The sequence below is a fragment of the Lissotriton vulgaris genome, chromosome 8, assembly GCF_964263255.1.
Source record: "Lissotriton vulgaris chromosome 8, aLisVul1.2, whole genome shotgun sequence".
Taxonomy (NCBI): domain Eukaryota; kingdom Metazoa; phylum Chordata; class Amphibia; order Caudata; family Salamandridae; genus Lissotriton; species Lissotriton vulgaris.
In genome coordinates this window covers 828,713,006-828,739,387 of record NC_141696.1, presented here as the reverse complement: position 1 = coordinate 828,739,387, position 26,382 = coordinate 828,713,006, and the positions used below count along the sequence as shown (strand labels likewise).

Here is a 26,382-nt window from a genome sequence, read left to right as displayed (position 1 = left end):
ACTACATCTATACTTTTTATCTTGTTGAATGTATCCTAATAAAAATAGTGGAGATATCCTAAAAGCTATTTTACCCTGTTTCAAACACAGTACAATTTATTAAGCACTACCAAGCTCTGGTCCATCCTATTCTAGAAGCAAATACCTAGGATGAGGTACTGACGCTATGATGAATAATGCAACAGAATGTGGGTGCGGGTTTTAACCTAAAAGAAAGACTCTCTAATAACTTAAATGTAGTCATTAGGGTTATATTCCTAGATGATGTAAACAGTTTGATGCATTTGTAGTGGTATGGCTGATTGGTAGGATGTACCAGTAAATAGTATTACAGCATGAATCTTTCTGTATTCACTTGCTGTGCATTATTCTGATATACGGAGGTTGATCCGGAATTGTCTGTTTTGTTCTCTCTTTTTATTAATTTATATGTCTTATTTTTTTGGGTGAATGGTATTGCGTCCCTTCTTGATGACGTCTGACGTACACCCTGGAAGCTCTATAGGATGGTCACCGTTTTCAGATTATTTCTTCTGCCTTTGGGTCTGGATGCGGTGGAGGTAGTTCTCCAGTATTGGGGTGTCTTTCATTGATTCACATACCTGAATCATTCCCCGTCGTCGGAGTGGGAGTCCCGCGGTACATAAAAAGCAATAATATGCCATAATAACATAGAAAAAATTGGTAGTAACCAACCAGGAAGTAAGGTAGCACAAGCTACAGGAGAAAAAAACTTCCACACTCATGACTATCCTAGTCATTTTGTACAGCCCAAAGTACAGCCAATCATGCGTCAGCACCCACCAGAAGGTTCTTCTCAGAGGCTCAGGCTCTCAGATTTTCTACCGCACCTCGTGTGAAGGTAGTCTCCCTGAGCTCTGCTCAGTACTTCTCTATTTTCCTTCTGGAATCTACTTTTGAAGATGTCTTCATCTAAGAAATCTTTGTTCAGGCCTTGTGACTCTTGTGGTAAGCTCCGGCTTTTTAAAGAAGATCCCCACAAGAAGTGCATTTATTGCCTGTACCCTGATCATCAAGTGAAGGACTGCAAGATTTGTAGGACCTTTCCTCAGAAGGCCCTCAGGGACAGAGAGGATCGCCTGATTTTGTGGCAACAAAAGCTCAAGGATCAAGACTATCCTGCTTCTGAGGTAGGCAGTATTGCCTCTGGATCTACAACAGCTTCTAGGAAGAGAGCTGCTGAAGAGGTGTTGTCTTCTCCTGGGTCCAAGATTGTAAAGAGGCAACAATCTTCTAAGGGGTCTGAGAGGCCTTCCACTTCTAAGGCTACTCCCCCTACTAAGGCCAAACTTGGGCCATCCACACCCCGAGAAGGACAACCAAACAATTACCTCAAAAGATGACTTCTGAGAAGACTTTACCTCAGAAACAGACCCTGTCGTCGAAGACACAGTCGTCGTCGAAGACACAGTCGTCGACGAAGACACAGTCGTCGTCGAAGACACAGTCGTCGACGAAGACACAGTCGTCGACGAAGACACAGTCGTCGACGAAGACACAGTCGTCGACGAAGACACAGTCGTCGACGAAGACACAGTCGTCGACGAAGACACAGTCGTCGACGAAGACACAGTCGTCGACGAAGACAACTCAATCGTCAACGACGACCCCTTCATCATCTGGAACCAAACCTCCGTCGACGAGCCCGTCGATGGGACCTCCGTCGACACCGCAACTGTCTACATGTACCACCATTCAGGTTTGGTCACCGTCTAGCTTTCACGTACATGCCAAAGCCATCCTTGCTTCAGAGACGCGGTTCTGTCCTAGAACCTATGTCTCCTCTCCGCCTGTCACCTCAAACAGTACCCCTTCAGGTCCCTGACAAGTTACTGCACTCTGAAGATAGTGAGGAGGAATCTGATATGGATGAAAGGTTTGGGACAGCTACAAGTCCTTCTGAATTGAACATCAAATACCAAGAGGACGATCAAGATGACCATCATTCGCCTGAGCTTGTGACATCACCCATCAGCTCAGATGCCAGTAGCATCGCTAACAAATCTTCAGCACTTGCTAAATGATTATTACAGGCGTTTTCCACCGACGGAGTCAGCAGACTCTGTGCCTCCTACACCTGTGGTGCAAACGCCAATATCTGATTTAAGACCTCCAAAGTCTCCCCCACCGGTAGTATCCCATCAGCCTGAAGAACCACATTCTTCTGAGGATGAAGAGAGAGAAGAAGGGGAAGTCGATGACGGATCCATGATGTCAGAGTGAGACGATTATTAAGTCCAAACACCTTCTCCTTCGCCTCCGGCTACTGCTGATTTACCTTCGGTTGACGTAGGAGGATTCCATCTTCTAATGGAGAGAGCTATAAAACGCTTTCATATTGACATGGAGGCTACACAACAAGAATGCTTCCTTTATGATTTCAAGGATCAGCCAAGGAGACAAGTCAAGTCAATACCTATTATCGATTTCATTTGGAAAGAAGGTATTAAAGTCATGTCTACTCCTGCATCTATTCCTCCAGTACTGCCGAGGATAGATAAAAAATATAAGGCTCCTGAATAGTCCCCACCATGCCTTATAGGACAGCCGAAATTGGATTCAGTGATCATACAGGCTGCACAGAAGTGGTCCAGAAACCCTTCATCTCCAATCGCAGCCCCACCAGATAGAGACGGCAGGCGTCTGGATGCAATTGGTAAACGTGTGTCAACAATGGAAGCAACCACAGTCCGGGCTGCCAACTCATTGGCCCTACTGGGCAGATATGACCGGCAAATGTGGTCTGACATATCGCCATATGTCAACATGCTTCCAGAGCCCTCCAAGTCAGAGGCTTTGAAAATCCTGCAGGAAGGTGAAGGATCTCAACGGAAATGATTGACTCTGCAGTTGATGTAGCTTCAACTGGATTCAGGCAGTTGGCAGGTGCTGCGGTCTTGCGCAGGCAAGGCTGGCTAAGAGCGACTTGGTTCCGCCAGGAGGTTCAAGCTAAGGTGTTAGACATGCCTTACAACTGAGAGTTTTTGTTTGGCTCGCATATTGAGGAAGCCCTGCAGACAATCAAAAAGGACACGGAGACAGCTAGATCCCTGGGCACCTTACAATTTCGAAAGCCGCCCTTTCGAGGTGTGAGAGGACGTGGATCGTCCTTTACTAGAGGAGGTTATAGTCCGCAGTCCTCCCACAGGCAAGGGAATCTACGTTACCAAGGATAGCGTTACCAGTCCTACGGCCAGCGCAACACTAATTATTCCCAAAACAAAAGAAAGCCTGCCTACCGTGGAAAGGATAAAAGGCAATGAGTACCGCTACTGCCGCAGTCTCACATAAAAATTAGAGGAAAAATCTCAAATTTCTACTCAAAATGGTCCTCAATAACATCGGACAGGTGGGTCCTGGACATTGTGGCCAAGGGCCATGCCCTCGAATTCGAAAAGTTTCCTCCAAACTATCCCCCAAGGGTCCCACCTCCAGCTCATCTCAAGGAGTTGTTTTCCCAGATCAATTTGATGTTAAAGAAAGGAGCAATCTTAAAGGTTCCTCAGGCTCAAAGAGGAGCAGGATTCTACTCCAAATTCTTTCTGATAAAGAAGAAGACTGGAGAATGTCGTCAAATTCTGGATCTCCGTGCTCTAAACAAGTATTTGAAAAAGCTGACGTTCCGGATGCTGTCACTCCAAGAAACACTGCATCTTCTTTCAGCGGTAGAATACATGACCACCTTGGATCTCCAAGATGCATATTTCCACATCCCCATTTTGCCTCGGCACAGGAAATTCCTACGATTCAGAGTGGCTGGCAGGGATTATCAGTTCAAGGTCCTTCCCTTTGGGCTACACTCGGCACCCAGGATGTTCATGAAAGTCCTGGCCCCAGTAGCACCACACCTCCGGCTGGAGGGAATACAAATATTTCCATACTTGGACAACTGCCTTATCAGGCGAGTTCTTGCACAAACGCAGGCAACCATATCCAGCGGTGTCTGTGTCTCTTCCAGTCACTGGGTCTCTCCGTCAATTTCAACAAGTCACAACTAGAACCATCCCAAAGACCAGCTTTCTTGGTAGCAACCCTAGACACAAAGCTGGTCCAAGCTTTCGTGTCGGACGAGAGGCAAGACAGGACATGGCTCTGAGTTTACTCGCAAGAAAGTCCGCTTCAGTCTGACTATTCAAGTCTTTTCTGGGGATGGTCACTTCTTGCATTCCTTTGATACCGAATTGCCGTCTCAGGATGAGGCCTCTTCAAGAAGAGCTCAGCCTGCAATGGCTGCAGGTCTCCGGTTCATTCGAGGACCTCATCCGGATCACCCCACGCATCTGAGGTGCTCTTCTCTGGTGGATTCAGAGAAAGAATTTACAACTGGGTTGCGCGTTCCTCCAAGACGCACCAAACTTTACAATCACCACGGACGCATCCCTCGAAGGTTGGGGAGCACATCTTCAAGGGCTGACGATCAGTGGGAAATGGACTCCTCAACAGAAACTCTGGCACATCAATCTGTTGGAGCTGAGAGCCATCTTCCTAGCCCTCAATTCCTTTTGCGCAATCATTCAAGGGGCCACAGTATTGGTTTGCACGGACAATACTACAAGCATGCACTATTTGAACAAACGGGGAGGAACAAGATCGGCTCTTCTGTCTCAGGAAGCCCAAGAAATATGGGCATAGGCAATACGACACAGAATCAATCTTCTGGCGGTCCATGTACCGGGAAACGGCGAACGTTCTTGCGGACACTCTCAGCAGCACAAAGGTGTCCACCCACGAATGGGAACTTCACCAGCCAACGGTGGATCGGATCACTTTTGTTGGCTTTAACTTCATCTAGAGTCAGTGATGTCCAGGCTTTCACGGTCCATCCACCTTTCCTGCAGTTCACGTCCGATTCAGTAGTGCTCCGCACAAACCCAAAATTCAGGCCTAAAGTGCCTTCGGACTTTCACCTGAATGAGCCAGTCATCTTAAAGCCATTCTTTTCTAACCCCCAATCCCCTGCGAAAGGGCATTGCATACACTAGACATCAAGAGGTGTTTAAAGTTTTACTTACAAAGGACTTCTACAATACGTAAATCGGATCAATTATTTGTTGCCTATGGAAAAATTTGTCACGGTCATGCAGTGTCTAAAACAACAATAGCAAGATGGATCTCTGCAGCTATTGGCTTTTGTCATAAATCAAGCAGGAAAACCTTTGCAGACAACACCAAGGGCTCACTCTACGAGAGCCATGTCTTCCTCGACTGCTCTTTTCGCTGGAGTTTCTCGTCAGCACATCTGCAGAGCGGCAACCTGGGCCATAGGGCATACTTTCACCAAACACTATTTTTTGGATGCAGCCAGCGAGACTGATGCTTCTGTGGGTCAAGCAGTTCTGCGTAATCTTCTTAAATAAGGTGAGCCTCTGTTTCCCTCGTCCTTTTTACTGCTTCTCAGACGCTTGTTAATGCTTATTACTATGTACATGCTTACGTAACTGCATTTTTTCATGCTTTTAGAAATATGATATTTCTATTATATGATTATGTATTTCTCATATATACAGGCTTATGCTACTAACAGCGTCTTCCCAGCACGGATATATACTGCTATCTACTCTGATTCAGGTATGTGAATCTATGAAAGACACCCCAATACTGGAGAAGAACAATAGTTACTTACCTGTAATCTGTGGTTCTCCAGTATTGGTGTCCTTCATAGATTCACATGCAACCCGCCCACCTCCCCGCAGAGGCTCTTAGGGTACTTTGGTTTACAACATATCTCCTGTGCTAGAAAATCTGAGAGCCTGAGCCTCTGAGGAGAACCTTCTGGTGGGTACTTACGCCTGATAGGCTGTAGTTTGGGCTGTACAAAATGACTAGGATAGTCATGAGTGTGGAAGTTTTTTCTCCTGTAGCTTGTGGTACCTTACTTCCTGGTTGGTTACTATCAAGTTTTTCTATGTTATTATGGCATATTATTGCTTTTTATGTACCGTGGGACTCCCACTCCGACGGGGGAATGATTCAGGCATGTGAATCTATGAAAGACACCAATACTGGAGAACCACAGATTACAGGTAATTAACTATTGTTCTTCCTGGACAATCAGAAGCTTTTTTCTTGTAATATTGAGAGGGAACCAGAGGGAACTGAAAAAAAAAACTAAGGACACCAAAGAAGATCACCATTTCACACCGAAGATCTCAAAGGTTTTTCAACCCTAGCAGTCTAGAAAGTTCTCAACAGTGTAGCCGAAGAGTGGATGAAACACGCCATTCAGGTTCAGCCTAAATGTCATCAGACGTTTGCGCAGAAGGGTAATCATCAAGTCTGCAACTTGTGTCTGCCCCAATACCATACCCCAGAAGGCTGCAGTGCCCCCACAGAGGGATGGGGCACTACGCAATCGCCCAGGCGCTCCTCCAAGGTCGGAGGAAGCCTACAGCTATGACACAGAAATGGGCATAACAGCAATATTACGGCGCTGAGACATTAGACGCAGAGAAGGGGTAGGTGCAGAAGAAGCTGTCTTTAAAGGACGCCAAAAGTCTTAATCATAAGGTACCACAAGGAAGTTCAGAGGCATAGCTAAAATGGTCAGACTCAGAACTCAAGAATCCTACTTCGACCCCGGAGATGGCAGATGCCATTCCCCTTCCAGCATTTCTTGATGGCGAGAAGTGGTGGTTCATTGGGCCACGGTGGAGGCTATTTCACTGCGTAGGCAGGACGTGAGCTGTTAGTTACTTTTAAATACGAAATACAAGACTACACCAGATTCCCCTTTAGACAGTTGCCTACACATTCCCACACAACACATACTCTATTATGTTGATTGCAGGTAATGCTCCTCGCCTTGCGTATTTGGATTTGTTATTTATGTGAACTCGTCCACTTGTCGATGGGGTTCGGATCCATACCAGTCTTCTGTCCTCATGCATTTACCTCCAGACCAAGTAACCAGGCTTTTCCAAGTTCTTCATTCTTTCTAATGGCTATTTTATTGTAGTCTTATTTACATGGTATAATACTTTGTATGTAAACTTGTCATGCAAAATCTCTGAACTTCAATGCTGGTCACATTGATCCTGGTTGGCCAGTGTATACTTCTGCCTTGCATTGTATTGCTTATGTAAGTTTGCTCATGAAAATCCAATAAAACTTCCGCTTTTGAAACAGGGCTTACCGTGTCTTTGCTGCACTGCTGAGAGAGGAGCTGCCTTGCCTTCCGCCTCCCGCCTCCCGCCACACGTCTCCAGAGCCTACAGGGAGGCTGCCGCTGAGGAGTGCGGGCACCGGGGAACTTCATCCCCCATCCACCATCAGGACAGCGCACTCGGCGCTACGTCATCCAGCGCCAGGAGGCGCATAAATTAAGTGCCACACCTGCAGAGCGGGGGAAAACTTCCGCTTTTGAAACAGGGCTTACCGTGTCTTTGCTGCACTGCTGAGAGAGGAGTTGCCTTGCCTTCCGCCTCCCGCCTCCCGCCACACGTCTCCAGAGCCTACAGGGAGGCTGCCGCTGAGGAGTGCGGCACCGGGGAACTTCATCCCCCATCCACCATCAGGACAGCGCACTCGGCGCTACGTCATCCAGCGCCAGGCGGCGCATAAATTAAGTGCCACACCTGCAGAGCGGGGGGAAACTTCCGCTTTTGAAACAGGGCTTACCGTGTCTTTGCTGCACTGCTGAGAGAGGAGCTGCCTTGCCTTCCGCCTCCCGCCTCCCGCCACACGTCTCCAGAGCCTACAGGGAGGCTGCCGCTGAGGAGTGCGGGCACCGGGAAACTTCATCCCCCATCCACCATCAGGACAGCGCACTCTGCGCTACGTCATCCAGCGCCAGGCGGCGCATAAATTAAGTGCCACACCTGCAGAGCGGGGGTAAACTTCTGCTTTTGAAACAGGGCTTACCGTGTCTTTGCTGCACTGCTGAGAGAGGAGCTGCCTTGCCTTCCGCCTCCCGCCTCCCGCCACACGTCTCCAGAGCCTACAGGGAGGCTGCCGCTGAGGAGTGCGGGCACCGGGGAACTTCATCCCCCATCCACCATCAGGACAGCGCACTCGGCGCTACGTCATCCAGCGCCAGGAGGCGCATAAATTAAGTGCCACACCTGCAGAGCGGGGGAAAACTTCTGCTTTTGAAACAGGGCTTACCGTGTCTTTGCTGCACTGCTGAGAGAGGAGTTGCCTTGCCTTCCGCCTCCCGCCTCCCGCCACACGTCTCCAGAGCCTACAGGGAGGCTGCCGCTGAGGAGTGCGGGCACCGGGAAACTTCATCCCCCATCCACCATCAGGACAGCGCACTCGGCGCTACGTCATCCAGCGCCAGGAGGCGCATAAATTAAGTGCCACACCTGCAGAGCGGGGGAAAACTTCCGCTTTTGAAACAGGGCTTACCGTGTCTTTGCTGCACTGCTGAGAGAGGAGCTGCCTTGCCTTCCGCCTCCCGCCTCCCGCCACACGTCTCCAGAGCCTACAGGGAGGCTGCCGCTGAGGAGTGCGGGCACCGGGAAACTTCATCCCCCATCCACCATCAGGACAGCGCACTCTGCGCTACGTCATCCAGCGCCAGGCGGCGCATAAATTAAGTGCCACACCTGCAGAGCGGGGGAAAACTTCCGCTTTTGAAACAGGGCTTACCGTGTCTTTGCTGCACTGCTGAGAGAGGAGCTGCCTTGCCTTCCGCCTCCCGCCTCCCGCCACACGTCTCCAGAGCCTACAGGGAGGCTGCCGCTGAGGAGTGCGGGCACCGGGAAACTTCATCCCCCATCCACCATCAGGACAGCGCACTCGGCGCTACGTCATCCAGCGCCAGGAGGCGCATAAATTAAGTGCCACACCTGCAGAGCGGGGGAAAACTTCCGCTTTTAAAACAGGGCTTACCGTGTCTTTGCTGCACTGCTGAGAGAGAAGCTGCCTTGCCTTCCGCCTCCCGCCTCCCGCCACACGTCTCCAGAGCCTACAGGGAGGCTGCCGCTGAGGAGTGCGGGCACCGGGGAACTTCATCAAAAAGATATCCAGCTCATTAGGCTCATGAGTGATACATCCATTTCCCTTGATATCTATAACATATATGCCAGAAGTGGAAATACAGGAAAATCTGAGGTCCTTCTTACCCTGTATAATCTTCTTGAGACACATTCTAGTAGTAAGAACATAATAATTGCAGGCGACTTAAATCGCACGTTTGAACCTCTAGATACCGGCGAGGCTTTCTTGGGTACAGAGGAAGATAAGCAATGGGATATTCCCATATTAGATACTACTCCAGTAACTCGCTGGACTGAGGATATCTTAGGTCTAAATGCAATGTGTCTCGAACATGGGTTAAGAGCTCTGAATGGTAGGACAAAGTCAGATAGAGTACCAGCTATGACTTTCAATAATGGGAGACACAAAAGCCGCATTGATTATGTTATTTGTAGCATGTCCCTTTGGTCAACTGTTAGTGACATAGTTGTAATGGAAAGGCTTGAGAGTGACCATAACCCTCTATGTGTTTTTCACAAATGGTGGTTGTCCGATGGTATTGTTTCTAATCCCCGTGATGATCTTCTACCCCCACTGATTGTACCAACAAATGACATGCGCAGGTTGAGGTGGACAAGTGTCAGGACAGACCAGCAGGTCTTAGAAAAAATAGGAGTTGCGACTGACAAGGCTATCATGGCCTTAGAGTGTGTGGCAGGGGATCCTCCGGGTCAAGATGACACTACAAAGTACATGAGAATTTCTTTAAAGAAATTAAACGTTACTTTTTAAAACCTGTAAGTAGAAAGAGGGTATGTGCTTATAGAGCTGCTAAGTGGTATAATCATGATTGCAAGGTGGCACGAACCTCTCTGGGAGCCGCAATTAAGAGTAAAAATTTGGGGGCTATTCGATCTGCCAGGAAGAATGATAAAATCTGCATTGCTAAGGCGAAAAGAGATTGGGACGAGGCCCATTGGAATAAGTTGAAATGTGCAAGTGATCGAAAATATTCTAGATTATTTTGGCACATTGTAAAATGGGGTCAAGAAAGGTCTGAAGAGTCAAGTAACAACAATGTCCCAAAGGATGCCTGGGTCAAATTCTTCAGTGACCAGTATGCTACTAGGGACCAGATTGTAACTAGTACTTGCCCTATTCATCTATTTGCAGAAGACAATGTCTTCACGCAGAGTGAAATACTGTCTGCCCTCAAAACTGTACATAGTGGTCGTGCTCCCGGCACAGATGGGGTCCCAGCGGACGTTTTTCTAAATGACACTGGAAGGTGGTGTAAATATATTTACTTGCTAATAAACCACATTACTAAGGGTGCAGATATCCCGGTATCATGGCGGGGGCTGTAATCATTCCTGTGTACAAAAAGGGAGATCGTGCCCAGCCTTGCAACTATCGCCCAATCAGTTTAATTGATACTGTCCAAAAAATTGTGGGACGAGTGATTGTAAACAGATTGCTCGACTGGGCGGAGGAACACAATATTTTATCTCCCTTTCAGGCTGGGTTCCGCAGGGCAACTAGTACTGTGGATCAAGTCTTTCGATTCCAATTGATCCAGTGGAGGACCGTGGTGCTAGGTGGAGGCAGTCTTTATGCGGCATTTGTCGATTTGCGGGCTGCCTTCGACCTGGTACCAAGGGCGAAGCTGTGGGAAGTGCTTGCGGCTTTAGGGGTCCCAGGGGTCTTGCTGACCTTGATCATGAGATTACATGAAGGTACTTATGCCAAAATTCAATGGGGTGGGTATGGCAATGACACTGCCGAATTTCCTGTTGAGCGTGTGGTTCGGCAAGGGTGCTCAATGGCACCAACATTGTTCACCCTTTTTATTAACGGTATTGTCCCCCGCATGCAATCACAGGTAGTGGATGCTCCTTCTCTTGCAGGTGTAAAAGTTCCTATTTTAATGTTCGCCGATGACACATTAATTTTATCTAAAACCCCAAGTGGTTTGCAAAAAGCATTGGCCATTTTTGATAAGTTTTGTAGGGATCACGGTCTGGAGGTGAATGCGTCTAAATCTAAACTCATGGTTTTTAATCCACATAGAAATTTTAAATCCAAAATTATCATGAGTGGACGCATTCTTGAGGTTGTAAAATCATTTACTTACCTGGGGATCCATATCTCTAATGATAATAGGTGGAACCAACATTTAAATATAGCAACATTAAGGCACAAGCAACTAGCGGGTACCATTATAAAGGAGCATAGGAAATCGCTGACCAAACCGATTAAACCACCCCTGATTATATATGAAGCAAAAGCAAATGGGTCAGTACTGTACGGGGCTGAGTTGTGGGGGCATGAAAATCTGCATGAGCTTCAAATTTCAGAGAACAAGTTTTTTAGGAAACTTACAGGTACTCCACAGAGTAGTCCGTTATTACCTCTGAGATATGAGCTTGGCAGGAAAGAAATCTCGGAAATGGGAAAACTACGACCGATTCTATACTGGCGTAGGCTCTGGACTACGCCTGAGCTCTCCCACTATGCGGATGGGTTTATTGATGTCATTAAAGCAGATCGCTTTTATAAAATTAGCAGGTTCAAATCATTAAAACTTGCACTATTTGAACTAGGGCTAAATGCATTGTGGTTTGATCCAGCTGGGGCATCATTTCCCACTAAGACAACCCTAAAAAATATTTTTGGGGAACGGGTTGCTAATAGGAGTTTGCTCAGTACCAACAGCGGGTCCATGACCATCAGCTTCCTCGAGGTTAAACTGTTCCCTGTATATGAATTGTATTGGGATTACATATCCAACCCTATGGATAGGAAATTGTTCTTTCAACTGTGGGCTGGCTCTCTCCCTCTCCGTAATCTAACATCTAAGTGGAGGGTAGGATGTTCAGCTACTTGTCCAGTCTGTGGGGAAGGAAACGAAACCCTTGGTCACTTTTTGTTTTCCTGCAAAGTATATTCTGCTCCAAGGCGAGTCTGGTTGGCACCTATGTGTAAGAATTTGGGTACCAAACGCAGTATGGTAGCTTTGCGTATTGTTAGGTCTACTACTCTGACTTGGATCACAATTGCCACCGCAAAGTACCTGGGGTGGGCGTGGGTATTAGGGCAGAGATTGCTAGTAGGGTAACTACTCTCTGATCAGTCGTTCAGAGACTGCTAGACCATTGTCTATTCTCTGTATTGGTATAAATTAAGTGTAATTTTGAATGAAATTTTGACGACTTTAGCTCAATGATATTGTAATCTTTTTTAACTTTTTTAATAGTAATGAACTTTACACCTGTGATTATGTATATTTTGCTTGGTAGATAACTGTTTTTTAATGAGGCATGTGCTTATGTCAAATACGACTTTTGTAAATTTAATTGTCTTTTTATTACGTGTTTGTATGTCTGCTTTTATGAGTAAACAACTCGAATAAAGCACTTTTTGAATTTGAATAAAATGGTTCCAATCAAAAAGATGGCAGAGGCCACACAGAAGCTCAAATTGCATCTTGAATCTCAACACAGAGATGCCTCACGACACAAACCCTCGGGCCTAGCTTTTACTCCAAAAGGTGATCGTGAGCATGGGGCACTTTTTTGGGGTACATTTTGTTGTCATTTCAAATGGCAAAAAGAAAACCAGCCATTATCTTCGTCAAAGGAGCATTACACAACAGTGCTGTTATCCTCTTGTACGTTACAAAAGGGGGGTTGAACCCATGCAGTCACGGGGACCTGGGCGCTATGTGGTACATGTATAAGGGGGTCCCCGTAGATGAGGAAGGTGTATTGTAAATTACATACACTGCACTTATTTAGAAAAACCAATAAAGCAAAAATTATATATGACAATTATACGATTGGCATTGTGATTTATTAACCAATACTACGTGATTGCAGATTCACATAAGTTTATAATTGCGAACCCCAAAGGGGGAGAAAGGAGGGGAAGTGGTGCTCAAGGAAGTGTTTAGAACAAAGAAGTTACACAGTGTCAAGAGGTAACAATTGTATTACAAAATTGGAGATGATTATAAAAAACAATTATAATACAAAAGCCCAAATACAGGGCGGAGTTTTAGGACATATTCAATAGCTAAAATTCAACGGTCACATCTGAACATTAGATGAATCGGGGGTATGCCGGAGATTCAACAAAAAGAGAACAGTCGACGTTTCGACCCCTATCTGTAGGCCAATTAAAGTCCTTTCACGGGGTCTTCATCAGGACGTCACACAGGGAAAAGGGAGGTGTGGGGCCAATCTGTATAGGAAAATATAAAGTGCTTTAACTATAGTGCATTATAGGGACGAAAAAAATCATCCTATCTAACATTTAGACAAGGATTATTATAAATAATAACATAATTACCATGGAGTACGACCCAGCCGGGCTCTGTACATGGAATGGAAAGCCACGCTAGACGTCGTGGTCAATCTAATAAGGTGGGCAACTCACCTGGAGAGGAGACAAACAGTCAATGAGATTCAAAAGAATCAAAACGCTTAATATAACCACACTTACATCCAATGGGGATGGAGGCAGTTAATCTGGGAATGAAAATCACTGTTGGCCCTACGTGGTTGTCAACAAACAAAAGGGCACGTTTGGATATTTATTAGAGGAGATGGGCAGGAAAGTAAAAAATTATTAAAAAATTACACCCCAGCCACATGGAGATAATGAACTGTACCTATAGGTCGATGACAATTGAACCTTCAAGGGATCCAAGGGTCTGGCACAGTATGTGGGAGGCAAAAGTGTCTGCTTCTACGATTAATATACTGCGGTAAATCAAAGAAATGAATAATGTTTACCAGATATGCGAGACAGATGAAACTCCCAAATTGCGGTACTGGCTTAAAGTTAACATATACTTACAGCTCAAAGAGCGAGAATGCGCCGTCTACATGGGGCAAAGCTCCGTGGTATGGAGACCATAGAGTGAGCAGTTCAAAGGTAACGATCGAAGCGGGATTGAAATGTGTATTATCATCTTGTAGATATACTGTGAAGCCTTACAAGGTTAACTCACCCATGCTCCAACCCCCCTCATGCTGCAGGATCAATATCTATCTCACAGTGACCACATTTAGTCCCGAGACGAGAGACAGAAGCTGAAAAGCCCAGCACAAAAGGAATAAAATAAAAAAAAAAAAAATATATATATATATATATATATATATATATATATATATATATATATATATATATATATATATATATATATATATATATATATATATATATATATATATATATATATATATATATATATATATATATATATATATATATATATATATATATATATATATATATATATATATATATATATATATATATATATATATATATATATATATATATATATATATATATATATATATATATATATATATATATATATATATATATATATATATATATATATATATATATATCCATCCATATCCACGCCAGCAAAGAAAGTTTATAGCGTGCATTCAGGCAACAAGACGATGGTATAGTACAAAGGGGATTTATTGCTCCGTAAACCAGCTTTGCCGGTCAGTGCGCCACGGGTCTCCGGTTCCAGGAAGGAGCATTTTTGTTTGGATATATATCTCCTACAGTAGTTATAGTTAAGACCTAGTTTCCATAGGAATTTTTTTTTGTTTTGCTAATAACTTAGGTGCTCTGTAACGAATCTTCATGAAAATTTCAAAACTTATGCTTTAGTCAGTTTAGCAGCTGTGTTGAAAGTTTCAGGGTGATCCGTCAAGTAGGGGTCCGAGGAAAAAAAGGGGGGTGGCCCCAAAAACCTTTTTCCTATAGGGATTTTGAAAATGACTACCTCCTGAACATCCGAACGGAATTGCACCAAATTTGCCAGAAAGCTAGATGTTGGTCCACACCGGGCATTAAAAAGATGTTTTTGTTTTTTTTTGCAATTTTGCCACAAATTTGCGGGTGGATCAGGGGCAAAATTGGAGAAAAAAATTAGCTGGCTCCCGTGTGGCTTTTTAAGGAAGCATCTAGGTGGGCCAAATCCCTGGTGCATATGGGGTTATGAAAATAAGGGTGGAGGGCTAATGGGGGCCTCCTAGGCTGGACCGCCACCTCCCTAGGGCCCACCAGAGACTGCCACCTCCCTGGGACAAATAACATGAAGAGCTGCGGGCCGCATCACGACACCCCGCCCTCGCAGCCGCGGGGAGACAGCTGACCGCTCCCACGAAGCAAAAGCAAACATAATTCTACTTACTGCCGGTGGGAACTGATAAACCGCTTCCGCTTGCAGAAAGTGGAGTTTTCATCTGTTTCCCTGCAGGCAAATATGTGTGCAGGGAAACAGATGAAAACCTTGCTCCTGCAAGCAGCGAGCTGCTATTTAAAGCAGTTACCTGCTACTATCGGCAAATATGGTCCGATATCGGGAAAATGCTGGAGTTTATACCTGAGGAAAAAAAACAGGAATTTCATAATGTCTTGGCTGAAGGAAAGCGCACAGCGGCCAAATTTACAAACTGTGCCATGAACATAGCGACAACAGGTTTTCGACAACTGGCTGGTGCAGCTGTTTTAAGACACCAGGGATGGCTTAGTGCAACTTCTTTTCATCCAGAAGTGCAATCAAAGATACTGGACATGGCGTACGATGGAGGCAGTTTGTTTGGAAACCATGCAGGCGAAGCTCTCGTAGCCATCAAAACTGATACAGACACAGCCAAAGCATTGGGTACCCTACAGTATCGTAAAGTGCACTTTCTGGGAGCACAAAGACGTGGATTTTCATGCTATTGAGGTACTTTCGAGGGCACCCACAATTAATGACCGATTACAACAGCTGATGTCTCCATTCTAGGCTCACGCAGGAAACCAACATCGCAAACACATCGGCAGCAAGGACCACATCAGGTACCAGCTACTACTTTTCTCCATCCAACTTGTGCGAACATTTACAATCATATCCAACAATAGTGCAATATTACAACGGACAGATGTGTCTTGATATCTTATGGCCACACTCTGGAATTTATCCAGCGCCCAGCAGACACTCCACCCAGGGATCGCACCCCCCTAGTCTTAACTTACTCAAACAGAAAGGGAAAATGTTGCTACTGAAAGGGGTAATGGAGAGGATTCCAGTAGCACAAAGAAGAAAAGGCTTTTACTCCCGTTTCTTCCTGATACTCAAGAAATCAAGCGAGTGGAGGCCGATTTTGGACCTCAGGCGGCTAATCAAATTCTAAGAAAACAAACGGGTGTGTGGAGGGTCGGGGGGAATATTTAATGACCTCTCTGCTCGCTCCCCTAAAGCAAGGTAAAAAACACACAGAAGAGCAGACCAGGTCTATAAACGGCGTGTAACTGCAACAGCAACCGTGAGACACTGATGGTGAGTGTAAGAGACGAAGGACTGTGGAACAAAAGAAGACTATTGGTCACAAGAGACTAAAGAAAATTCCCATCAGACCACCCATGTGGTGGAGTTTGCGTCATGTGGGAATCACTGAACTTCCCATCCCAAGTGCGACCATATAGTGTCGAGGCGGGAAGGGCTGTCAAGACCATAGTCTTATTGTGACATTCTAACGTAATGTCAGTGAAAAATGTGCAGTGCTCAAAAAAATGTGTAATGATAAAATTGATTACCAAGACTCCAAAGAACATTGCAACAGAAGTCTAAGTATCAAAGGTTAAAAGCACGCCAAGTAGTGAGACTACTTAATGGCGCTGTGCAGTACGGTCAACATGTTTCAGCTTTCAGAGCAATGTGCCCAGCTTTCTTCAGGACCTTAAATAAAAATCAGCTACTGCAACAACATATGATGTGTGTAAGTGAAGGTTGATAAAGATGTACTGATACAAAGTTACATATATACCAGGTGCTTGAATGTCCACTGGTGGAAAAAGTGTCTTCTTCCTATCAAGAGAAGAGGAACACAAAGACAATATGTCAAACAACACTAAGTCTCATGCATCCACCTATCGTGCACACACATAAACCGTGCAGACACACCTACAGAAATCATTTGACATTCTGCATTTTGAAAAGCATACTAGCTTCATCACTTTAAGGAAATACCTCTCAGTGATACTCACCCAGCTTTGTGTGGGTGATGGCCTCACCTCACCCGGCAACCGCTCGGGAGTATGAGGCCCCGCTCTGTAGTGTAAAAAATAAAAGACACAGTAAGCACACCACTTTACTCTGCCTTACCCAATGGTTCTACACATATAACCCAACTGACGTGTGATAGTAAGCAAAATGTCACACCCAACACTGACCACTTCAAAAAAGTTTTTTAAGAGTACATAGGAGTAGCACACTTAGTAAACTATGAAGACATTGGTTTAAGTGTGTGTCCCACGGTGAATCCTATGAAAAATGATGCTATATACCCTGAACTAAGACACAGAGTATTTCCAGAAAACGCATTCACAAGAGTGTGCAATCTTAGCCCACACAGGTATGCACATGTAGGAGAGCTCAAGACCTATTGGGGACTCCAGTTCTTATGTATGAGTGGATTACTCAGAAGCGCCCCTAAGTAATAGTCTCAATCACCCATATTGATGGGCTCATAACCCATACAGGCATCTCATCAGGCGGAGTACCCTGGCCCTAAAGTAGATACAAATAGATAAAAATAGGGACCATACCAGAACAAGCTGAACTGGCTCTAACATCGGGGATTAATTATGACCGAATTTCAGAACAGAAGCGAACTCTCTATGACCCACCTGTCCGTCGGTACCCCTGCTTGAAATGCGAGCGGCTGTGGAGGGTACTCTGCCTTACCCAATGGTTCTACACACATTTGGTACCCTTTTAAAGCCATTAAAGCCGTCGCCGTATGAACTACTGGTCCGACCACCACAATAGCTTAAAATTGTCCATTTCAAGGACACTCGCTCTCTGAAGTTTCTACCGGGTCCAATCAGTGACACATAGTGAACGCGCATGCGTTGGTGAGTACTGTTTCTCAGCCTCCACGCATGCGCGCAAAAGTAGCGGTTTCCTGAACGCGACTTGCCGCGAGGGTGCTAAATCCCGGGTTCTATTTTGGCTCCACAGTGACTTTTTGCACCCAATCAATAGGAGCCTTATAAGGAGCAACGGCGCTATTGTTTTCACCTCCACAGCCGCTCGCATTTCAAGCAGGGGTACCGACGGACAGGTGGGTCATAGAGAGTTCGCTTCTGTTCTGAAATTCGGTCATAATTATTCCCCGATGTTAGAGCCAGTTCAGCTTGTTCTGGTATGGTCCCTATTTTTATCTATTTGTATCTACTTTAGGGCCAGGGTACTCCGCCTGATGAGATGCCTGTATGGGTTATGAGCCCATCAATATGGGTGATTGAGACTATTACTTAGGGGCGCTTCTGAGTAATCCACTCATACATAAGAACTGGAGTCCCCAATAGGTCTTGAGCTCTCCTACATGTGCATACCTGTGTGGGCTAAGATTGCACACTCTTGTGAATGCGTTTTCTGGACATACTCTGTGTCTTAGTTCAGGGTATATAGCATCATTTTTCATAGGATTCACTGTGGGACACACACTTAAACCAATGTCTTCATAGTTTACTAAGTGTGCTACTCCTATGTACTCTTAAAAAACTTTTTTGAAGTGGTCAGTGTTGGGTGTGACATTTTGCTTACTATCACACGTCAGTTGGGTTATATGTGTAGAACCATTGGGTAAGGCAGAGTAAAGTGGTGTGCTTACTGTGTCTTTTATTTTTTACACTACAGAGCGGGGCCTCATACTCCCGAGCGGTTGCCGGGTGAGGTGAGGCCATCACCCACACAAAGCTGGGTGAGTATCACTGAGAGGTATTTCCTTAAAGTGATGAAGCTAGTATGCTTTTCAAAATGCAGAATGTCAAATGATTTCTGTAGGTGTGTCTGCACGGTTTATGTGTGTGCACGATAGGTGGATGCATGAGACTTAGTGTTGTTTGACATATTGTCTTTGTGTTCCTCTTCTCTTGATAGGAAGAAGACACTTTTTCCACCAGTGGACATTCAAGCACCTGGTATATATGTAACTTTGTATCAGTACATCTTTATCAACCTTCACTTACACACATCATATGTTGTTGCAGTAGCTGATTTTTATTTAAGGTCCTGAAGAAAGCTGGGCACATTGCTCTGAAAGCTGAAACATGTTGACCGTACTGCACAGCGCCATTAAGTAGTCTCACTACTTGGCGTGCTTTTAACCTTTGATACTTAGACTTCTGTTGCAATGTTCTTTGGAGTCTTGGTAATCAATTTTATCATTACACATTTTTTTGAGCACTGCACATTTTTCACTGACATTACGTTAGAATGTCACAATAAGACTATGGTCTTGACAGCCCTTCCCGCCTCGACACTATATGGTCGCACTTGGGATGGGAAGTTCAGTGATTCCCACATGACGCAAACTCCACCACATGGGTGGTCTGATGGGAATTTTCTTTAGTCTCTTGTGACCAATAGTCTTCTTTTGTTCCACAGTCCTTCGTCTCTTACACTCACCATCAGTGTCTCACGGTTGCTGTTGCAGTTACACGTCGTTTATAGACCTGGGCTAATCAAATTCCTCAAAAACCGGACCTTCAAAATGGTTAAACTCTCAGACATCCTTCAGTGCCTCAACAGTGGGGACTACATGACATCGCTGGGTTTGGAGGATGCTTATTTCCACATTCTCATACACCCCAAACATAGAAAGTTCATCCAATTCACAGTGGCTGGTACCCATTATCAGTTTTGAGCTCTGCCTTTCAGCCTCAAATCTGCTTTGCAGATTTTCACCAAGTTTTAGGCCCCAGTGGCAGCCGCCTTGTGGAACCAGGATCACCAAGTATTTCCATATTTGGACGATTGGCTCCTGAAAACTCCATCGGCTTGTCTAGCTGCTACAGCTACAAGTGATTTGCATAGATCTGTTCCGCAAATTAGAACTTTCTATTAACCAATGAAAATCACAGATTTTTCCGAGTCAGAAAATGACATTCCTAAGGGCCTACCACACCATTCAGAACAAAGCTTTCCTCTCACAGGAAAGGCAGAAGCAGTTGCAAACCTTGGCTCTCAGACTATCAAAAAGAAAGTGCGCTTCAGTGAGGACATACAAATCCCTACTTGGTATGGTCGCCTTAGCAATAAACCTTGTGCCACTAGCTCGTTTTCACATGAGACAGTTACAAGAGGAACTCCAATATCAATGGATTCAAACTATGGGGTTCTTCGACAACGTGGTAACTATCGCTCCTCGCATAAAGGAGGCGTTCGAATGGTGGACTTTGAAGTCACACCTTTCTCAGGGCCTCTCCTTTTTGCCTCTGATCCTGAAATTCATAGTCCCCCCCCCCCCCCCCCCTCCCCCCCAATGCTTCCATGGAGGGTTGGGGAGGTCATCTTCAAGACCTTCAGATTCAGGGAAAATGGTCCTCATCGCAGCATCGGATGCATATTAACAGACTAGTGTTGAAGGCCATTTTCTCTCCTTCCAGGCTTTGTCAACGAACAAGGAGGAGCCAAATTTCTTTCACTCAGGACACCCACCAGCTTTAGTGCTGGCTCACATTTCACTGAATATCCCTAAAAGCAGAACATGTTCCAGGGCTTCGGAATACTCAGGCAGACGCCCTCAGCAGGACCAAAGACAACTGCCATGAAAAGGAACTCGAACAAGACCAATTGGACAGGATTTTTTTGACATTGGGCGAAATCAGCTTAGGAACTGTTTGCTACCCACACCAATTCCAAATGCCGGTTCTTCGCAAGCAACTTCCCTCTCCCAAACTCGGGGGAATGCCCTTTCAATGCGTTGGTCCGGAATATATGCTTACGCCTTTCCACCCATTCCACTGATACCCAAGGTCCTTATGAAAATGGAACACTACCACCTTCTTCTGATAGCCCCCAGATGGCCCAGGCGGCACTGGTTCATGGAGCTTCTACTCCTCAACCACAATTCAGTTTTGCCACGATAAGGCAGGCAAGCCTTTGTCAAAGACTGTGAAAGCGCACTCCACAAAAGCAGTGTACATCGGTTGCCTTGTTCGCGGAGGTCCCACTGGACCAAATCTGCAGAGCTGCGATGTGGAAGATGACATACATTCATGCAGCACTACTGCCTGGAGTCGACATAGCATACTGATGCAGCCGTAGGACAGGTAGTACTACGTCATTTATTTCAGTGAGGTGAGCCTCTTTAATTAGAAAATTTATTTTCTGCTGTCAGTATTCATCTGCATTTGAAAATGTATCTTTATTGGTTATAGAAGTCGATATACTTCTATAAGATGATGATAGAGATGTTTATTTCACATGCCAATGCAGGTATATGCATTTACTTTTACACTAGTACCTTCACAAAACCCTCCTTTTGTGAATACATTTTAAAACATTATTGGCACTACCCACCATCTACTAAGGGTGCCTATTTGTTTTACATTAGTACTTGCTATTATGATTCAAGCATGTGAATCTATGAAAGATACCCCAATACTGGATAAGAAATAAGTTACTTACCTGTAACTGAAGATTCGAGGCATATGAGCTGCAGATACTACACTTAGCATTAGATCGCCACCTGGTGTTGGGCTCGGATGATTGCATGTTGTCTTCTTGGAAGAAGTCTTTGTAGAAGCAAGATAGGTTACTCCTCCCTTGGACAATAGTGTTCATGGGCATCGGCTCCATCCTTAGATTGTTTTTTTCCGCCACTGGGTTCAGATGAACTTTTTCCGCTCCGGCTAGAAATAAACTTTTCAAGCTCTTCGAAGCGCTAAAAACTTCCCAAAACTCTCCAAACTAACTTCGATACCGACTAATATGGTTTCAAATCAATCAGCTCGATTCCGGTCGTCAACGCGGGCCGTTGGGCCTATCCACGCCGTGAGGCCTACACCTCATGGAAAGGACGCCATTTAAGAGATGCCCCGGGTGTGGAGCAAAGTTTCCACGCAGTGACCAGCACGAGCTCTGCAACCTGTGCTTATCGCCAGAACACGACGAATCCAAGAAAACCATCAGAGATCGGAGGACCCGTCGACACGACATGCAGAGATCAGCTCCGGAATATTTTCGACGAGGAGGTTCCGCTCGTTCCCGAAGAAGATTCAGATGATCTCCAGATCTTATCAGAGCAGACGACTCCTATGACTCCATACTATCGGGTCAGCGCATGAGTACTACTGCCCCTGCACCACACACAGCACCCAGATCAAAGGCAAAGGTCAACACTCCGCCTCCGGGGCCCAGTCGTGACCGAAAAACCACTTCGACAGCCCCGCCATCGAGCCCGGCTCCGAAGAAAGTAACAAAGCCTTCCGTTCGCTCGGTACCAAGCAAACCGCACGTGCCGATCCCACCAGCTCCCTCGGCACCGAAACCGAAAGAAGTCTAGGCTCCGAAACAGTCGACTTCTAAAGACAAGGGTACGAAGCTAGCGTCCGTGCCTCGAAGCTGACGAGACCAGCTTCCCCTCCGAAAAACCCGTCTTCAAGGCTGAAACCAACAAGGCCTGATTCCGACGCGTCCAAGACCTCAAAATAGCCTACGACACCGAAAACAATACCTATGGCATCGAAAATTACGCCAAAGGACACTAACACCTCCTAAGGCTAAAGACAAGCAACAACCTCACAAGAAAAGGAAGGCAGATGAAACATCCGCACCTGTGGTTCCTGCCAAGAAGAAGGACTCTGCCACATCCCCTATGCACCCTTCTTCACCTATACTTCCTTCTCCTTCATCTCTTGCTCCTCTTAACAATTCACCTCAGATATCTCCTTCACATTCTCCTCTCTTATCACCCCACTCACCTCAAAATGATGATGAGTATAGTTTAGGAGGAGGGATAGACACAGATGAGCCTTTCTCACACCCTACAGGTGACAGTCTGGGAGTACCCAAACCCACAGGATATACCAGATATTCCTGACCCACAGTCATACCCATCAAAACCTCCTCCCCCAGAATATAACATTGGCTTTGGGCACCTCTTGAACAGAGCTGCCATTTACCATGGGGTCACAATGCATTCTGATGAGGCAGAGGAAGACTTTCTCTTAGATACATTTGAACAATCACAGAGATCTGTCCAAATTCTTCCTATGATAAAAGGGGTCATCAAACATGCACCTGAAATTTATAAAGACCCTGTACGCACTAAAATTTTAAATCCTAGAATTGGGAAAAAATATAGGCCTGCACCTGCAGATCTAACCTACATTGAAGGACAACTACCATTAGACTCACTAGTTGTCTCAAATGCTAGAAAGAGAGCAAACTCACAAACTTCAGGTGAGGCACCCCCACCTGACAAAGAATCCAAGGTCATAGATGCCTCAGGAAAAAGAATAGCTGCGCAAGCTACCAACATATGGCGCATAGCTAATACACAAGCACTCCTTTCACGATATAATAGGGCTCATTATGATCAATCAGAGAAACTGCTGGAACATCTACCTGACCAATATAAGGCACAGGCAACTGACCTCATACAGGAAGGCAAGCTTATTTCTAATGCCTCAATCAAGTGCGCACTAGATGTAGCGGGTACTGCATCTAGAGCTGTAAATACCAGCGTCGTACTTAAAAGACATGCGTGGCTACGCATTTCAGGATTCAAACAGGAAGTACAAACTAACATTTTAAATCAGCCATTCAATCAAAACCAATTGTTTGGTCCAGAAGTAGACACAGCACTTGAAAAGATGAAAAAGGATACAGACACTGCCAAATCTATGGGGGCTTTACAGTCCACACAAACTAGAGGTTCCTTTCGTCACTCCTTTTTTAGAGTGGGCTCCAAACAAACTGGTGCAGATAACAAAACATCCTTCAAATCTAACACACAAACATCCTCTAGCAAGGGATATTTTAGAGGAGGATATAGAGGTAACAACAATAAAGGAAGAGATCGGGGTAACAGTAATCTAACCTCTTCCACCTCAAAACAGTGACTTCCCTCTGCTCCCCCAACAGCATTCCACTCCTGTGGGGGGCAGATTAACGCAATTCCTGCCTGTCTGGAACTCCATCACAACAGACAAGTGGGTACGACAGATTATCCAGTATGGTTATTGCCTAGAACTTACAGCAACGCCTCCACACATACCACCCAGACAGTGTCCAATTTCTACAGAACACCTTACTTTGCTCAAAGAAGAAGTTCTGTCACTTCTACAAAAGGAGGCAATACAAATAGTTCCTCTACAAGAACAAGGAACAGGGGTTTACTCGCTGTACTTTCTAATTCCCAAGGACGGGACACTAAGACCGATTCTCGACCTCAGGCCCCTCAATCATTACATACAATCAGATCATTTTCATATGATCACTTTACAACAAGTGCTCCCACTGCTGCAACAAGGTGATTTCCTTACAACACTAGACCTAAAGGATGCCTACTTCCACATTCCTATACATCCTGCTCACAGGAAGTATCTAAGGTTTGTACTAGAAGGACAACCTTATCAGTTCAAAGTCCTTCCATTCGGAGTGACAACGGCACCACAAGTATTCACAAAGTGCCTAGCAGTAGTAGCAGCACACCTCAGAAGACAACAAATACATGTCTTCCCTTATCTAGATGATTGGCTCATAAAAGCCAAGTCAATCAATCAGTGTGTCCAACACACACAACAGACAATTCAAACGTTGCACGACTTAGGATTCGCCATCAACTACACCAAGTCGCACCTGCAACCCTCTCACATACATCAATATCTAGGGGATACAATAAATACGTCCACAGCTCTAGAGTATCCCAGTCCAGCAAGGATACAGAGCATTCAAGCCTTAAACACAGTCTTTCAACAGCAACAAGCTCTGCAAGCCAGAGTGTTCATGAGACTAATGGGCATGATGGCATCTTGCATCTTCATAGTACCACATGCAAGACTGCAGTTGCGTCCGTTACAGGAATGCCTAGCACAGGAGTGGAACCAGGCTCAAGGTCAACTAACAGACCTGGTGTTGGTAGACAGCCGCACACTTCGCTCTCTGCATTGGTGGAACACCAAAAACTTGACAAAAAGGCGGCCGTTCCTCGAACCTGTTCCACAACTAGTGCTCACAGCAGACGCATCCCTCATAGGATGGGGAGCCCATCACCTACATCATACAACTCAAGGACAATGGAACAGTCAACAAAAATTGTTCCATATCAACCATCTAGAGCTGCTAGCAATATTCTTAGCCCTCAAAACATTCCAAGTACAAGTACAGAACAAAGCTGTCTTGATCCGGACGGACTACATGACAGCCATGTATTACATACAAAAACAGGGGGGGGGGGGGGGGGGGGAGACACTCTCTAAAACTGTCCCAGCTCGCACAGAACATTTGGAGATGGGTCATTCCACAAAATATATATCTGTTGGCAGAGCACCTTCCAGGAGTTCACAATCAGATAGCAGATCTGTTGAGTCGGCAGACACAACAAATTCACGAATGGGAACTACATCCGCAGGTTCTTCAACCATTCTTTCACAAGTTGGGGTCATCCAGACATAGATCTGTTCGCCACACACACAAACGCAAAATGCCCAACCTTCGCCGCCAGGTTTCCACACCCGCTGTCCAAGGGCAATGCGATATGGATCAACTGGTCAGGCAGATTTGCGTACGCTTTTCCGCCAATACCACTAATACCATTAGTAGTGCTTAAGCTCAGACAACAGTCTCTCAAACTAATCATAGTAGCTCCCACATGGGCACGCCAGCTGTGGTTCACCACACTGCTAGAACTATCTCTAGTTCCACACCAAAAGCTACAACTGACTCCATCCACGCTCACGCAGAACCATGGAGGCATCCGACATCCAGACCCAAATCAACTGAATTTGGCGATTCGGCTCCTGAGGTCTTAGAGTTTGGTTATCTTAACCTACCACCAGATTGTATGAACATTATTAAGGAGGCCGGGAGACCTACTACTAGAGCTTGTTATGCTGCTAAATGGAAGAGATTTGCCATTTATTGCAACAATAACCAAATTGACCCCCTGGATGCTTCCATCCAGAATATCATTTGTTATCTTTTACATTTACAAAGGTGTAACTTGGCATATTCATCCATACGCCTGTACCTTGCAGCAATTGCAGCATATTTACAAAACAGACACCATCTGTCTCTTTTCAGAGTACCTGCAATTAAAGCTTTTATGGAAGGATTTATAAGAATCCTACCACCCAGGTTGCCACCTTCTCCAGTATGGAACCTAAACATTGTTCTTACAAGGCTAATGGGACCCTCTTTTGAGCCTTTACATAAATGTGAACTGCAATTCCTCATGCGGAAAACAGCTTTCCTTATTGCTATCACTTCTCTTAGAAGAGTGCGTGAGATACAAGCTTTCACAATACAAGAACCATTTTTACAACGACACCGTAATAACGTGGTTCTAAGAACTAATCCAAAATTCCTTCCAAAAGTCATTAGTCCTTTTCATTTAAACCAACCTG

General features: G+C 45.3%; 1 protein-coding gene and 1 pseudogene across 2 annotated transcripts in view; both read left to right on the top strand.

Annotated features, from left to right (window-relative positions):
* Positions 1-26,382, top strand: part of EIF5B (eukaryotic translation initiation factor 5B) — a 697,227-nt gene that overhangs the window by 365,939 nt on the left and 304,906 nt on the right. The window lies entirely within an intron of this gene.
* On the top strand, positions 3,587-4,803 carry LOC147698061 (uncharacterized; annotated as a pseudogene).